The 16,850-nt window shown below is 36.1% G+C and overlaps 1 protein-coding gene across 1 annotated transcript in view; it reads left to right on the plus strand.

Annotated features, from left to right (window-relative positions):
• Positions 1 to 16,850, plus strand: part of Rarb (retinoic acid receptor beta) — a 716,777-nt gene that overhangs the window by 203,346 nt on the left and 496,581 nt on the right. The window contains exon 3 of the mRNA XM_058576525.1: positions 12,312 to 12,363. The gene's annotated coding sequence lies outside the window, so the exon portion shown is untranslated. The remainder of the gene's footprint in view (positions 1 to 12,311; positions 12,364 to 16,850) is intronic.

The following is a 16,850-nucleotide window of genomic DNA, read 5'->3' on the forward strand; positions in this document are numbered from 1 at the left end:
GTTACCTGGTACACACAATGACCTTTGGCTGAAAGAATATTCTTGCCAATGCTGCTCTCTTATGAAAGGCAGGAGTTCCTTCGATGGAAATGCCACGTGGAGAATTACCGCTGACCCCAGCCACCAAGAGTACTGACAACAAGTTGAAGAATGTGTATGGGGTTGGTCGTGCACAGAGAGCCAACGCAAACATTCGAGTAGGCTGTGTCCTCAACTTCCATTTAGGAAGAAAAATCAGGCAACTGTAGGTGAAATATTCTAGAACAGGATGGAAATAGAGGTAGAGTGAGAAGGTGGAATAAAAGTAGGAAGGAAAATTTAAAGCAGTGTGTGGACAGTAACTGGGAAAGATGGGAGATGTGGGGGCAGCGACCCGTGCTCCAGGGCAGGTGCAAGCAGGGTTGGGAGGATGATGAGAAGTCGGGTTCAAATTTGGGTAACTACATCCATCGCCAGTCCATTCACAGAAATGGAGGAGTTATTAGAAACAGCAACTGGGGGGGGGGGAATGAGTTAATGAGTTGTTGGTAGTCTTGATGAATTTGGGGTATTGATGAGCTAAGCTTGGGAAAATTTCCACAATAACATGGGAATGCAGATCTAGAGTCTAGGAAGAACATCGGGACTAGAAGGAAATGAGTCTGCAATGAAAATTAGCATCAGCCAGAAGGTAAATCACACACTTAGTTCAAATGACCCCCTGCCCCACAAAAAGCAATTTAAACTTTATCGGTGAAATACGTAGTGTGTTGATTTACATTCTAGCTGGTGTTCCCTGTCTCGTCATCAGCTGGTGCTCTTAGTACTTCTGACGTCACCAAACCTTTGTAATGAAGACTGTCAATTAATTTAGGTGAGCTGCTTAATTTCCCTGTGGCTGTCTCCTCCTATGGAAAATGGAGATAAAGTAGCACCTATTCCAAAGGGGCTGTCGTGAGAATTACCTGAGTTGAATTTGTAATGTGCTTAGAACAAAGAAAAAGTTTTGTAGCTCTTACAGGTTTGGTTGACTTTGGCTTTTACAAAATTAAATTTTTTATTGTTCATCGTATATTTATCATCAATCAGAATAAAATAAGGACTGAGTAAATGCTCACTAAGGTTCATCTTGGGTTGAGAAAGAATCCCCAGCACCACTTTTCTATGGATGTTTGGACTCAATTTGCCAAATATAGCAAAGCTAATAAGTGGAAAGTTGTTAAGATTTAAATGTAGGTCTTGTGATTTAAAATTCATTATATCTTCCCTCCCAAGCTAGGCTATGGTACAAAACTCACTAACTTAGCTCTGTCCACTCCCACCTTGAATGTATTTGTTTCTCATGCCACATGGCTAGTGTAAGAGACCCTACACATTGTAGGTATTCAGGGACCCAGGCTCCTGCATGCTCCACCTCAGTAGGCCTCCCTGATCATCAAGGGAGGAAAAAGGGAAGGGACTCCTACACCCATTTCATATGCAAAAGCTGACTAGCCACATCTAATGTAAACCAAAGGGAGGAATTGAAATTGGACCTTGCTTCTTGAGGAGGGGAGCAAAAAAATATGTGTTTTTAAAACAAGAATGGCCCTCCATTCTTGACATCAAAATTGTCTCCCAAATTCTAATATAGGCTCATTGAAATCCGATTTCAAGATACAAGGAAATACATTTGCTAGCTTGAGCAAATAGAATAGAGGACACCAAAGCTAATTAGGACTTCAGATAAATAACCAGTACTTTTTAGTTTGAGTATATCCCACATAATATATGGAAGACGCTATAATGTTCTATCCAAAATGCAAATTGAAATGGGTGTCTTTTCCTGTTATGTGACAACCCTGCAGTAGGGCCTAGTAGAGCTGAAGCAGGGTAGAAAACGTCTTAACTCTTTTGGTGGACAACCAATGAGCAGTGGAAAGGAGTGGATTAGATTTTAGTTGTAAGTATTTTCCTGAAGTTTAGCTCCTGTAGGAAGCTCCTTCAAGGACAAATAGTGAAGATGATTGAACGTAACAATCTTATCTCTTACCTTTTCCTAAAATTCTCTTTCCTTATACCAGAGATAGTTTCATGTTTTCCATCTAGAAATATTAATATATATCATACATATGTGTATATATACACACACATATATATATATATATTTTTTTTTTTTTCATTAGTGGCCTCTTGTGCATGAAAAGTGAAACTGCGAGTATAAGTAAGAGGTGAAGCAGTCTTATTTCTTAAGAAAAAAATACTGTAGACTCTTAGATGCTGAGAAAAAAAAAAGACAGTCTGGGCAGAATCAATGAGATAGATCATTCATCCCTCTAGGTTGCCTGGGCTCAACTTTTGTTAGCATGTTTATTATAATTTGGAGTATTAGTATTAAATCAGGTTGAGTTCAGAGCATAACATTGAAAATAATTGAAATTGAGATGTATCCTAATAAGGCAAAAAGATCTGGAATAGGCTGAAGGGAGATGATACAGATTTTGGGTAAACAAAGGCACCTAGAAGCCCATTAAATAGCAGAACCTTGGGCCACATGGGAATGTGGCTTATGACAGGGTTTGATGGTGCCATAGTTGGAATTTTAATGTGCTGCATAGGCACGTTGAAGGATTGGCAGGTCCCAAACTTGGCCGATGATATTGGGAAAGGGTACAAACTGTGGGAGGTGGGGCTTGGTGGGAGGTCTTCTAGTCACTGAGGCATGCCTTTGAAGAAGATATCGAGATCCTCGCCCCTTATTCACTTTTTCTCTCTCTCCAGGCATGAAGCAAACATTTCGGTTCTGCCTCATGCTCACTCCATGATATGCTATCACAGGCCCAAACCAACAGGGCCAAGTAGTCATGAACTGAAACCTACAAAAGTGAGGCAGATTATACCTTTTGTCTTCATAAGCTGATTATCTCATGCATTTACTACAGTAATGGAAAGTTAACTAACCCAGATGGTGTCAGAAACATTGGGGAACATCCCAGGTATTCCCCCCTCCCCTGCCAAACACACACATTTTTTTTCTCCCTTTCTTAGGTATTTAAAGATGTACTCAGATGACACTTTTTGGCCTGGATCTTGGATAATCAGTTGATCATAGGGAACAAGACCAGGAACATAGCAAAACTCCAGCTCTTTGAATATACAGTGAATTATATGATTCAATTCAATCTCCTCACCCAATCACATTGAACTTCTTGTTCTTAAGAATAGCTGCTATAACTTCCTGCCTCTATTTTGTATCAAATATAGTTACTTACCGATCTTTGCTTTACAAAATAGCTTTCTGGGGGTAATGATCAGATGTTATTTATATTTACATCATCCTTAATCTAAAAGCAGTTTATTTTGCTTAGCATATTCACAGATATTTGCTGAATTGAATTGAATCTAATTGAGTCCTTGGCAGCAGTTCTTTTAATTTTTCATTGGTACATTATTATCCATAATAGTGGGATTCATTGTGACATATTTGTACATGCACATAACATAATTTGGTTGGCAGCAGTTCTTAAAATATAAATGTAAAACATCACACTGACATTCCAGCTGGGACCCTACTTAAGAAGAATCAGATATCCTTTCCTGTAGGAACCTGCAATCTATGGAAGGAAACAGTTGCAGCCCTCTTAAAAATGACTTGCAAACAGATAAAAGGAAATCCCACACCAGTAAATATGGACCATGTGTTCCGTATGTTGATGGAGTGCTGATAGGTTAGTGGATTTGAAAGTCCCTTTGCTTTGAATGTCAGATAAAAGTTTTTTAAGCTTCTGTAGAGAGCTTCAGTCAAATAGAGAACTGGGGCAAGGTTAGGGTTTGTGGGTAAGGCTACTATCTCTCTCCTTCATTCACTGAACTTGAAACGTGACTTTGAGTGCTGCGGTCCATGAAGCCTCCTGCCTATAAATATCTTAAAATGTATCCTTTGGAAAGGCCAACTGTTGAAATCACAGGGCACCATGTTCCTGTTTGTTCTGCAGAAATGGTTTGAGCCCCTGCACTGGCCCTGTTGCAGATTGCTGTTCTTGCCCTTGAGGAATTCTCAGTCTTGTTGGAGCTGAGTCAGGATCCACGTTGACACAGTTCTAGTACAACTTGGTCAGAGTTACTAGTATGCATAAACAAAGGTTCTGAGGTGAGTTAGTGAGACTTGTGATAATTCAAATAGGTCATGTGGTTATAACATACACTCATAAATCAGCCTCTCTCAAACTAAATACTTATTCATTAATTCATCCTTTGGTTGATTATTTCATCAGACTTTTCTTGGGGTGGGGTGTTGGGGAACATAGCTAAGCACGACATAAAATATATGGGTGAATGACTCGTGGTTGATAATTTCAGAAAGCTGAAGTCAGCTAGGGGAAAGAGCCATGTGGGTACCTCTCAATCTACCTAGGTCAGTCTGCAAAAGCTCTATGGATATGGTGGTCTTTTGTGTGAACTGTGTCTCTGTCTGTGTTTAGATATGCAAGTAGACAGTTACTTCAGACTCAGGGTACAGAATGAGCAAAGGCTGGGAAGCTGGAAATCTCAACAGTGTGAATATATTTTTCTTACCATTTGCCTCTGGGAGGAAGCAGGGCAGGAGAAATCTGAGAAGCAGAAGGATTGTGCATGCTGAAGAGGACAAAGCAATAAGGATGGGAATGTGCAGAGAAAACTGTGTCTACTGAGCTGTTTTGCCAAAGGCCAGCCAGCCCTGCTTAGGAATCTGAAAAGAAAACCCAGATTATTTATGTGCTACCACCAGCAATATATCGAAGGCCAAGAGGAGCCAAGAGTTATTGAGCTAGTTCAAAGCAATCTCGATTATTGAAAATGAATGAAATTGAATTCCACTTCCTACAGAGTCATTTATTGAGAGACAAAAGCAATTAATATTGAAAATAAAATAATTGTGAACTTCTGAACTAAATTACCATGCAGATATAATGTACTGTCTCATCAGTCTTTAAATACTTCATAGATTAGAAAATTGTAACGCCAGTCTCTGAACCAGGGTCTTCTACATCATTAGCATTCATTCATTCTGCTTTTGCCAGAAAGCAATTTTCAAGAGTAACAAATTAAAAGTCAAAGTTTCAGAAATATTATTTAAAAATTTAAAGACATATTTATGTTGTGATTTGGGGGCTGTACATTAATCCTGTCATTTGCAAAACAAAAAATGGAGCTGACCTTGTGAGATATTCCGGAGTTTATTGAGAGCAATAGAAAACTTTTGCATATTGTTACAAAGTTGGCATTGTCACGGAGTACCTGCTGTCAAGAACTGTACATGCATTTGAGGAGTGGTTCAGCTATTGACAACATGCATCACTGTCCAACTGATTTATGGATTGAGAGTCCTTAAGAATTGAAATTACAATACATAGGCAGCCCTCAACTTAGTATGGTTCATACTTAAGATTTTTCACCCTTACTATGCAGCAAAAGTGATACACATTCAGTAGAAACCATACTTTGAGTTAGGATTTTTTAATCTTTTCCTGGGCACAGTACCATACTCAAGACCCCAGGCAGTGGCAGCAAGTCACAGTTCCCAGTCAGCCTCACAATCACAGAATAAACAACTACAGAGTGCTGTGTGGCCAGTGGTGTAATTTTTTTTTTTTTTTTGCTACATCTATTCAATAATATTCTTGGGATATTCAATACTCTACAAAATAGACTTTGTGTTAGATGATTTTGCAAAAGTGTGTGCTGGTGTAAGTGTCCTGAACATGCTTAAGGTCGGCTAGGTTGAGATATGACCCTTAGTAGGTGAGGTGTTGTCTTAGTCTCTTTCTTGCTGCTCTAACACAATACCTGAAACCTGTAAATTTAAAAAGAAGATATTTTTCACGGTTCTGGAGGCTGAGAAGTCCAAAAGCATGGTGCCAACAACTGAGAAGGGCTTGATGTGGCATTATAATATGGTGGAAAGACGAGTGCAAAACAAGGAGAGTGGGAGTGAGAAAATACTGCAGGAGAGAGAACTCACTGCCATAACAGAGCCACTTCTTGATGATGGCACTATCCTTGTGAATCTAGTGCCCTCACAATCAACCCCCTCTCGAAGTTCCCACCTCTCAATACCATCCCAGTGGCAAATTAAATCTCAGCATGCACTCTGGAGGGAACATTCAAACCATAACAGATGTATTGAATGTGTTTTCAACTAAGGGGTTTATCAAGACCTACACATATTCTAGGTTGAGGAGCATCTGTATGTATAAATCCCAACCGACTCATTTTATTGGAATAATACAGGCCTCGGGAAGAGTTAGTCATCCATTAGCCTTCTTCCTTGTCCCTTTTGGAAACTCTGTTAAGTTTCCCTGGAAGAAGAGTTTGTGATGAGGTTTCAGGGAAGGTGATTAGGAAAAGGGTGAAGAGGGACTGGAAAAGAACTGAGGCCAAACAGGGGGGTGGTCTCCCATAAAGTTATGCAGAACGTAACTTTGGTTCCATTCTGTTCTGGAGTTAGTTCAGGGCACACTTGAGAGCCATTGGGACAAGAAGCTGCTGTGTTTATATCTCTTATGTTTGCTGATGCACCAACAGAGTCACAGGTGCTGGCTGTTGGGTGGATAAGTGCATAAGGAACTGGGCTTGTGTTGAGACGGTGATATGGCATCTGCCATATCAGCCGTGTGAGATTTCGGGTATCTTTAAATGCTTTGGGGACAGTTTGGTCTTAACAATCTGTGGCAACACTGACAAACTCACTACCACCACGCAGGAGGGAAGCCATGCTCAACTTCTGGCATTCTTGTTTCAGAACTTGATATTTAAAGAGGGATTTTTCAGGGATCAAGAAACCTATTTTCTGCCAGAAACAGGCTGGTCAGAAAGACTCAGTATGTGGTAGGCAGTCTAAGTTAGGAATAAAATGAGAAGAGGTACCATCTTAATTGCCTTTAGAGGCCAGGCAGATAACATGAAGGAAAGAAAGTTCTTGAATGGCCCCATCTTTAGCAGAACGGGAGGAGAGAGACCCTGAAACCCCAGAGACGTACTCCCATCTAAAAGCAATGAAATTCAGTCTTGAAGGTGCTACCCGCAAAATACACTTGTGAACACAATTTTCCCAGTAGCCTATGAGTTACCAACAATGAATGTCTAAATGCCTTAAGGTGTGCATAAATACAGTTTGGACATAGGTACAAAACATCCCAGAACACAGAATGTTGCAGTCATTACTCTTTATCTGCAATTTCTGTTTCTGAAATCTAGTTACCTGCAATCAATTGTCGTCCAAATATATTAAATGCAAAGTGAAGAAGTAATTCATACGTTCTTAAATGGCATACTGCTCTGAGTAGCCATTCTGCTCTGTCCTGGAATATGAATTGTTCCATTTTCCAATGTATCCAAACTGTACCTGGTATGTTAGTCATTTTGTAGCTATCTGTGTTATCAGATCAATGGCTGTGGCCCTGAGTGCTTGTGTTTAACTAACAGTTGTCTTACTTAAACATGGCCCCAAAGTGCAAGAGTGGTGATGCTAGCAAGTTGGACGCCAGAGAGAAATCAAAAAGTGCTGCCTTTAATAAAAAGGTAAAATGTTCTCAACTTGAGGGAAAAACATTGCATGTGGAGGTTGCTGGGGTCTACCATAAGTTATCATTGATAATATCTTGTTTCATTCATAAATTAAACTTTATCATATGTGTGTGTGGGGGGGGTACATACACATACATATTATCTGTATATATATAATATCTAGTATTGTTGTGTGTGTGTGTGTGTGTGTGTATAACATGTAGCATTCAGTACTCTTCAAGGTATTGGACATCACTGGGTGGGCACCTTGAAATGTATTTCCTGCAGACAAGGGGAGACTACTGTTTATAGTGAAGAGTACATGAATTCCACTGAATTCTTACCATATGTTTAAAAGTTAGGACTCTGCCAAAGTTTTAGCTCAGTGGAAGAGAGTTTGTCTAGAATGTGTGAGGTCTTGCTGGGTTTGATCCCCAGTTAACACACACAAAAGTTTTTTAGGATAAAAGTTAGGACTCTGTTCTAGAGCACTAGATTATATTAATAGTAAGTTCCAATGTAATAAAATTGTATACTTAAACATATTTGTGTATATGTATATGATATATATACGTAAATACACTCATATACAGTACATGTATTTACATGTATCTCAGTGCATTGCATAATATGTGTGTGTGTGTGTGTGTATATATATATATATATGCTTAAATTATATAAACATGTATGTAAAATAAGAGAATGCATACCTTTTTTTTTGCTTTATTTATTTATTTATTTTACATGGCTAAAGTGCAAATTTCAAAGAGGGATTAAGTTTCTTAAACCAGCTCTGTTGAACCACAATTTACATCAAATAAAATGCATCATTTTGAAAGGCTTATCTCCTTGAATTTGGGGCACTCAAACACACTTGTGTCACTACCAGCACAAAGAAGATGAAAACATTCTGATCATCCCTCAAAGAAACACTCTGCAATAAAATTCTATGCAGCCATCAAAAGGAGCAAAATAAATTTTAATGCATTCCTGTGAACAGAAGTGCCCAACGTACTTTTAGGCTTTTTTCAAAAGTTAGGAAAATGCTAGATTTTAATGCCACTAGTGCACTTACATAATGGATGTTTTTAATAGTGGGGAAACCTGGCAGCTTCTCCCCTCCACCCCCCAAATTTTGACTCTAGGAACTGGGAAAACTTAGTGCCCTTCACTTTCTCTGAAATGTTGGAATTGTATTCTCTCCTATAAACCATCAGAAGAATGAGAAATTATACTCCATTTGTGTATGATGTGTCAAAGTGCATTCTACTGTCATGTATAACTAATTAGAACAAATTTTAAAAAATCAGTATTTGAATCTGGAGTTTAGTTGTCATATTTTAAATCTGTACCATTCTCTGACACCTCTTACAAACCTTATCTTTGCTGACCATTTTGCCATGTACATTTTGGGAGGATAGAAATATTTTAATTATTAAGAAGAGTATGCTATTTGTCTCTTAAAGATAAAATACTATTGTGCAATCCCTCCATTGCCTCTCCTCACAATCATTAGAGAAAAACCTCCTTAACGGCCAGTAACCCAGTAAAGTTCATGTGAATTGATTGAATATAGCACTAATTACTAAGCCTTAAAATAAACCATGCCATCAGAATGTGAGCTCTTCTTGTTAGATCATCCCAAAATTGTATTTCATGGTAGCACTCTCTAGTGTTCCTCCAGCCCCAACCCTGTGTACCAGGACATCCTTGGAGTTTCTCTTGCCGTCTGTAATAAGACAGATCACTGAAAGCCTTCGCTTCTAGTCTTGGTGCTTATGGGCTGAGCCTGAGTGATCCTGCTGTTTCATTTAAGCATTTTAAATGTGTGTGCCAGAAACTTCCATGCTTGTTGCATTCAACACACAAAATAGCTCTTGTTGGCAGTTACAAACCAGTAGGAATAGAGTTTTAGGAATCTTTTGCAATAACGTTCTTGTGTACACATTATGACTTAATGTAAGAAGCTCCATCATTAAGAGACTTGAGGTTTTCTAAGTTTTCTAGTTATATTTGAGAAAGGGGTTGGCGTTTGGTATCCTAACCCCTTTTCCCTGTTTAAAATTCAAAACAAAATACTTATCCTAGAGACTGAATTTTAAATTCCTAATCTCTTAGAAAAATCATAATCAAAAATAGGTACAAAAATAAAGCCTCAATTAATTGAGATTGGCTTGCCTTGCCGACTGCTGTGCCAGCTAATTCAGAAACTTTCCACTTTGGGTTTTTGTTTTGGAGACTTGGCATAGGAAAGGCTTGCTCATTTGTGGACCCTATGGGATGAGAGCAACTTCAAAGGAAAACTGAGAGAGACTTCTATTCTTTCAGTCTCTTGGCCTTTTAATTATATTTGTGCTTGCTTTTATAATTTAAGAATATCATGAACCTTTATTCAGATTTACTAGAAGTAGATTAATCCAAATGTTTTTAATCTCTTGCCATTGGACAATTATTTGAATTAATCCATTATTTAAAAAGCAATTTAATATTTTTATCATGGACAATGTATTCAGCTTGACCAATAAAGTCCTCTAAAAGAGCTCTTAAGGAAATTGAATTATTACCCAGATAAGAATGATTTATCTAGTTGCTTAAAAAAATAGATTGCCTATACTATTAATTTAGACTGAAAACCTCTCTTTATAGGTGATACAAAGATACAATTCTGAACAATTAGCATTCTATTTTATTCTTTTCTCTAAACTATTTCCCTCTTAACACCACCCAAGCCAGCATTTAATTATGCACTTCTACTTTGCCAAGGTTATAAAAATTGACTTGGAACGTAAACTTTCTGTCCATTAACTTTCACCTAAATGGCACTGGGTTGCCATTTGGTTAATTATATTTAGAGTTCAAAGTTTTGATTATGGCTGATTTATCAGAAGCAATCTTTTAAAGGCATAAAATTAAATAATGACAGTCCAGGTAAAGAAGGTTAACTTTGCCTAAATCATCAAGATTGATGGTCTTGTTTTTCATCAACATACTGGATGTTGATATAGCTCCCTTGGCTTTTGTGTGATTGGGTTGTATCGGCTCCAAGTGGTTCAGGGAAGATTTTACCAACCTTGGGTCACACAGGTTACAGGATCTTTCCAAACTAATGACTTTGGATTTTAAGTTGTTAAAAAATCATAGTTTTGTTCTATTATCTTTTTCCATTGAACAAATACTTAATGAGATCTATACTAAATGAGCCAAAAAAATAAATTAAAATACAGTCCTTGTCCTCAAGGAACTTCCGTGGGTATACCAAAACCAAGTGAAAAACAAAGAAATTCAATTGTTCTAACTTTCAGAAAAAGGAAAAAAAAAAATAGGAAATGAAAGACTGAGCGTCCATAAAGAAGGAGAGGGCTTGAGGGGGAGATGATCTTATTATCTTATTCTCTTTGTTGTTCATTATTAATAATTTTTATTCTATACAAATAAAAACTATTCATTATGCAGTGGATCAAAATTATTTCTAATAAAACAATGTTTCTTGAACCTTTGAAATGATTGGTTCTAAATAGATTATGAGTGGGCATATTCTAGACATATAAAATTATAATTCATAACTTCTAAATGTTAGAGTACTATAATATGAGATCAATACAGAAAAAAACTTCAAAGTTAAAAAAAATCCAAATGTTAACTGATAATTCTACCACCAGGAGGTAACTAGTATTACCCTTTTGTCCAGTATCTCTCAGTTGTTTTTTGTCACATGCATCATAAGCATTTGTACAAGAAATAAAATTCTAGTACACATATTATTTTTACAGTCATTTCCCACTTTTTAGAAGGAACCTTTTTCTCATGATCTTTTACATGTTTATAATTTCAATGGTTGCAAAATATTTAATTTTTTATGTCACAATTTAGTTAGTTCAAGCCACTATTTATGTACACTAAGTTATTTCCTTTTTTTTTTTTTTTTACTTTTATAAATACTAGGGCAATCCTCTCTCTTTCCTTATTTTAATTATTTCCTCAGGGCACACTCCTCAGAGTGGAATAGCTTGGTGAAACTCTTGAGGCTTTGGATATATGATGAAAATATCCCCCACCAAGCCCACAATGTTGTAGATTTCCACTCTCCCTCTCCGGAAACAGGCACACTCTGACCATACCTCACTTTTACTAGGTACTTGATTTGATTTTTAACATTGTCATTTCAACAGCCACAAAATGTCTCAAAAAAAAAAAAAAACCCCAGTGTTCTATACTCTTCTATTTCTTGTGAAATTAGAATATATATTTAATGGTGCTCTAATATTCATGATGTTGTTTTTGCAATAACACTGGAAACAATCAAATTTAGAGGAAATGGAAACTTCTTAGTATAGGAGCATTCTGAAGACAAAGTTCAAGGTTACACTGTTCAGAAAAAGCAGATCAACATATTAAAAGAGAGCACAAGTAATAGAATTGATACAACAAAAAGTCCTATTTAAAGAAGAAAATCAAAATAGAAAATTCCTTGTCCCCCCCAAATCAGAGTTTGCTGTGATCTTTGAGAAACCTATTGTTAGGCTGAATGTGATAAATTTGGTGGCATCTCACAAGTCCTGTACCTAGTCCCTCAAAGGAGATTAAAGCGGCACAATCTAAAAGAAGTGAGTTATGTATGCCTTCTGCTAGAAATGATAAATGGAAAATGTTAAATCACAGGAACCCTGGCAAACATCTTTCCCTATTACCAGTGGTTACCAAAATTAAATGATACTAAGAAAATGGAGTGGCTATGTCAAGTTCAGTGACAGAATGTTAGAATTAAAAGAAATTTGGAAGGCTGTCTAATCAAGCTTCTTATTTTATAGATGAAATACCATGCTGCAGAGATGAAGTGACTTGCTCAAAGATCCAAAACTGGTAAGTAACAGCAGAAATTAATTTTTTAAAATTAATTTTTTAAAATTAATTGTTATTTTAAAAAATCTAAATATGAAATTTCCCTATAGTCAAACACCTCAAGTTCAACCATAATTTGCTATTTACATTTTAAAAGTGTATTTGTTTGTGTGTATGCCAGTTTTCTTTTTTCCACAAAATGAAATTATACTACATGAAAAAAATATTATGGACACTGTCCTTTTGCGTATATCTTAGATAGCTATAGAATGTCTTCTACTCTCTCAGCTAACATGTAGGTGAAATAGAGCAGAGGCTGACAAACTTCTTCTGTAGTGCCAGAGAGTGAACATTTCAGGTCTTGTGGACACAGTCTCTCTTGACCACAGCTCTCTGCTGTTGTACTGTAAAAGCAGCTACAGAAAATATGTAAACAAATGGTGTGCCAATGTCCCAATAAAACTTTATTTATATAAAAAATAAAGGCAGGAGGCAAAATCTATCTTGTAGGTTGTACTTTGCTGATTTCTGAAATATAGAAGGAAAATTAAATTGCTTAAGTATACCGTGAAGCTTGCAGAGGAAGCATGGTTTACATCCCTGGTGTTGATAGTAGGAAACCAGGTTTGAGTTTCCTTTATTAGGTATGAACTTGGATAAGATAAGTAGGCTCAGTAGCCTCATGTATAAAGTACAGGCACTGATACTCAAGATCCCAGGCCTATTTTAAAGATTAAATGAAATGATTTATGCAATTCATACGGGTAGTTAGGAATGAATGTTCTCTTCACCATAGGATGAGGGTAAACCAAAATTTATGGACTCACATGGATGAAACATTTGGACAAAAGAAGGAATGGCTACATTTACTGTTATCTCAGTAAGTCAAAGCTTCTATGACATAGATCCCCTTCAAAGTTGTGTTTCAAACTGCTGGCAAAGGTTGGGTAGATATAACTATACCAGGATGGTCCTAATGTTTCCTGAGAAAGGATTAACTTGCGTGGCATGGAAATTTTGCAATAAAGGAAACACTATAGTTTAATTCGTCGTGATTTAAAAAGATAGAATATTTTTGAGAAGGGAAATCTAATTACAGTGAAAATGAAATTTCATTTGCCCATCATTTCCTTCATTATTTTTTATTGGGAAGATAAGTATGTACAAAGAATATTAAAGAAAAACATGAAAATGTATTGAGAGAAAATAAGAAATGAGTATAATGCTGCCTAACTATAAATTTCTCCTACTGTAATCATATTTGTATTTAATCTTTGAGTGACCCCATTGGTGAGTTCCATTGGTTTTTAGGGTAGAATTGCTATAGCAGTTCCAAATAACTTTATTGCCTTTTCTAATTCATTTGGAATTTAATGTATTTTTTTATGACTAGATGGCTTTGTTGTCTTCTGTTCTTGGTGTAGTTATACATTCAGTTGAGTACTTCAAGATTTGAGCATTGACTGCTTCCTTCTATTTCTGTTGTTGCTTCTCAAGAATTCAGAATTAGATTCTTTCATCCAAACTTAAAAGTAAACTGAAATAATTCTATCGATTTATTGTTGCAGTAAGAATTCTACTAATTTATTGTTGCAGTTTAACACCAATATTTAGATCCCCTTAACTTTATATTTTGGAGAAAACAGCATTTTATTTTAGTTAAGTGTTATTAATAATGCCTGTGGCTTATAATTTAGAGAAAAAATTGTTAAGTGATTCAAGTTAATAAATAGTTCATTTGTGAGAATAAGTATATGAATATAGTTGAGACAGTTTTGCAAAAGCAATTTGTCCAACCTAATATTGTAGCACATGTTACAATAAAGCTTAATTAAAACATTTTGGCACTGGCTAAAGAAAGAGGTCAGTCGAACAGAGTATAGCCCAGAAGGAAATCTAAATATAGGGATTTTCAACATGGGATAAAAATGTTTCTTCAACTTAACAGGAAAATAATAGTAGTATCAGAATCAGTGAAGAGAGAATCAGGAACATAAAAATATAAAATGTCCTTATGGCAAAGGAAAAATAAAGCTAAAACATTTTTGGAAACAAAAATAGAACATATTTATGCAGACAAATCCATTAAAGATAATATAAACAACTCAGTAGAAAAATAGCCACATGCTATGAATTGGATGTCCTCAGCAGAAATATCAATGACCTATATACAAAGTGAAAAAGTATTCAAGCACACTAACATTTGAAAATATATATAAAAACTATGTTTTGTAATTGTGGCCTTCATAATATCTAGCAATGGCAAGGCCATAAGGAAATCTGAACTTACTCATTGTTAGTGAGAATATAGAGTGAATAACTTTTTCTAGCATGAAAAATGTCCAATATCTATTAAAATTTCAATTTTAGGCATCCTAAAACCCAACTGCCTCACTTCTCAGGAAATCTGTACAGTTGCTCAGGTTCATAAGATACAATATGTTCAAGATGTTTGTTGTGCTTTATAACAGAAAAAATAAAATAGAAGGATGGTTAGTTAAATAAGTCATGATATTGATATCATGAATTAATTTATAATTTTTATTAAAATGCAATAAATCTATGTCAGGTGACATGCAAATACATCCATGGGAAGGGAAAAATGCAAGCTAACTAAATAGCATATAATCTTATTTTTATTAAAAACAAAATAGTTTTAATAATACTTGTCTTCTGGTATGAAATTAAAGGACTATGTGGATAGATGATCCATTTTGTTTTCTATTATCTTTAATACATGTTCTGATTATAGGTGTTTTTTTTTTGCTTTGTTTTTTTCACACAAAACAAATAAAAATGGAAAGTAGAAGAGTAAAAGTAGAAAAATAAGAAAACAGATACATTGGATTATTTTATGCTTGTGATGCTTGCTTGCAAAATTGTTTTGATGTATCACTCCCAAAGTTTTCATAAAAAATGCACCTCTTCAAGAAATTTTACTTCTAGGAACATAACCAAGAAAAATGAAAACAGATATCCTCACAAAACTCCTCAATACATATTGGTAGCAGCAGTATTCATTAATAATCAAAAAGGGGAAATGACCCAGATGCTCACCATCTGATGAATGGATAAATAAAAACATGGTATTTCCTTAGCTCAGAATATGATTTGGCATTAAAAAGAAATGTAGTACCTAATAGAAATAATAGAAAATTACAACCTGGATCAACCTTAAAAACACTGCTAAGTGAAAGAGACCAGTCACAAAATAACGCGTAACTGTTATGATTTGATCTGTAAGAAATGTCCAGGCCATACACATTAATAGGGACTGGAAATAGAATGTTGGTTACTTAGGGTTGGGACCAGGATCGGGGTGATGGGGACTTAATGCTACTAACAGGTATGAGGTTTCTTTATTGTGAGAAAGTAAAATATCCTAAAATTAGATTCTGGTGATGGTTGCAAAACTCTGTGAATACAATGAAACCATTGAAACAAATGAATCATGTAATATGTGAATGATGTCTCCATAAAGATTTTTTTCAAGTGCACATTTGCAAAATTTGCAATGAGGTAACTGGGGAGACCCAGCTCACAGAGCCCATGAAGTTTTTCTGTCACTTTTCAGGCAACAGAAAGATTAGAGTTGTATGAATTAAGACAATGTCTGACAGCTTCTCAGAGACAGAGTATAAGAAATGTTACCAGTGCCTGTGCTTCAGGGGTCTGGAGTCAAGTGGGAAAGCATAGAACATTCTTAGTAGTCACAAAAAGTTTTCCCAGAGGTGGTAAGTGCAATGATTTAAACCATATTAAGTCCTATAGTGAGGAAACTAGTTTATTCCCCTTTTAGTTCTCCAAAAGTACTGGAAAGAAAGGCAGTTCAATGGCATTGCATGCTATAGCACTTTGTAACCCAGAAATCCCAGTGTTGAGACTCGCAGTTTTGCTTAGGTTGCACCATTAACTAGTACTCAATGACACCATTTTGCCTCTATCATGTTCATTTGCATGCTTTTTCTTCTATTTGATAAGAGAAGAAAGTGTACTATTGGTGGCAGTGCTATGACTTACCTATCTTGTGTATTTTAACTATGTTTATTAAGGTTTTAAAAAAAGGTATGCAAATTTAAATAAATAGTTAAGGACAGTGAGAGTTGCTTGCATGAAGGCAAAATTTATGCAGTGGGATTTGAATAGCTGAAGCCTAAGGAATAGCTTTAACTCTGTGCAATCATAAAATCTTTGGGCTCAAAGGGGTCCATAGACCATGGGGTTCGAGATACTTGTTTCACAGGCTAAGAAACAGAACCCAAAGGTAAGGGGTCACATGGTCTCATCTTCAGATTCAGCCTCAATCAAACAGAACCTTGGTTCCTCTTCTTACTTCTCACCTCTATGCATCATCTCAGAAATTATAGTTTGGAAGAGCTAAACCAGAATTCAGAACACCTTTGTGACTTATCAAGACTATTAGGGAAGACTTTAAGTACCAAATACCAAATTACAGTCATTATCCCATTTCTGGTTGCAGTTGAGTGTTCTTGAACTTTGGGCAGCCA

This window comes from Marmota monax, unplaced genomic scaffold (assembly GCF_021218885.2).
Source record: "Marmota monax isolate L192 unplaced genomic scaffold, Marmota_monax_Labrador192_F-V1.1 WCK01_AAM20220418_F8-fsc00021, whole genome shotgun sequence".
NCBI classification, from domain to species: domain Eukaryota; kingdom Metazoa; phylum Chordata; class Mammalia; order Rodentia; family Sciuridae; genus Marmota; species Marmota monax.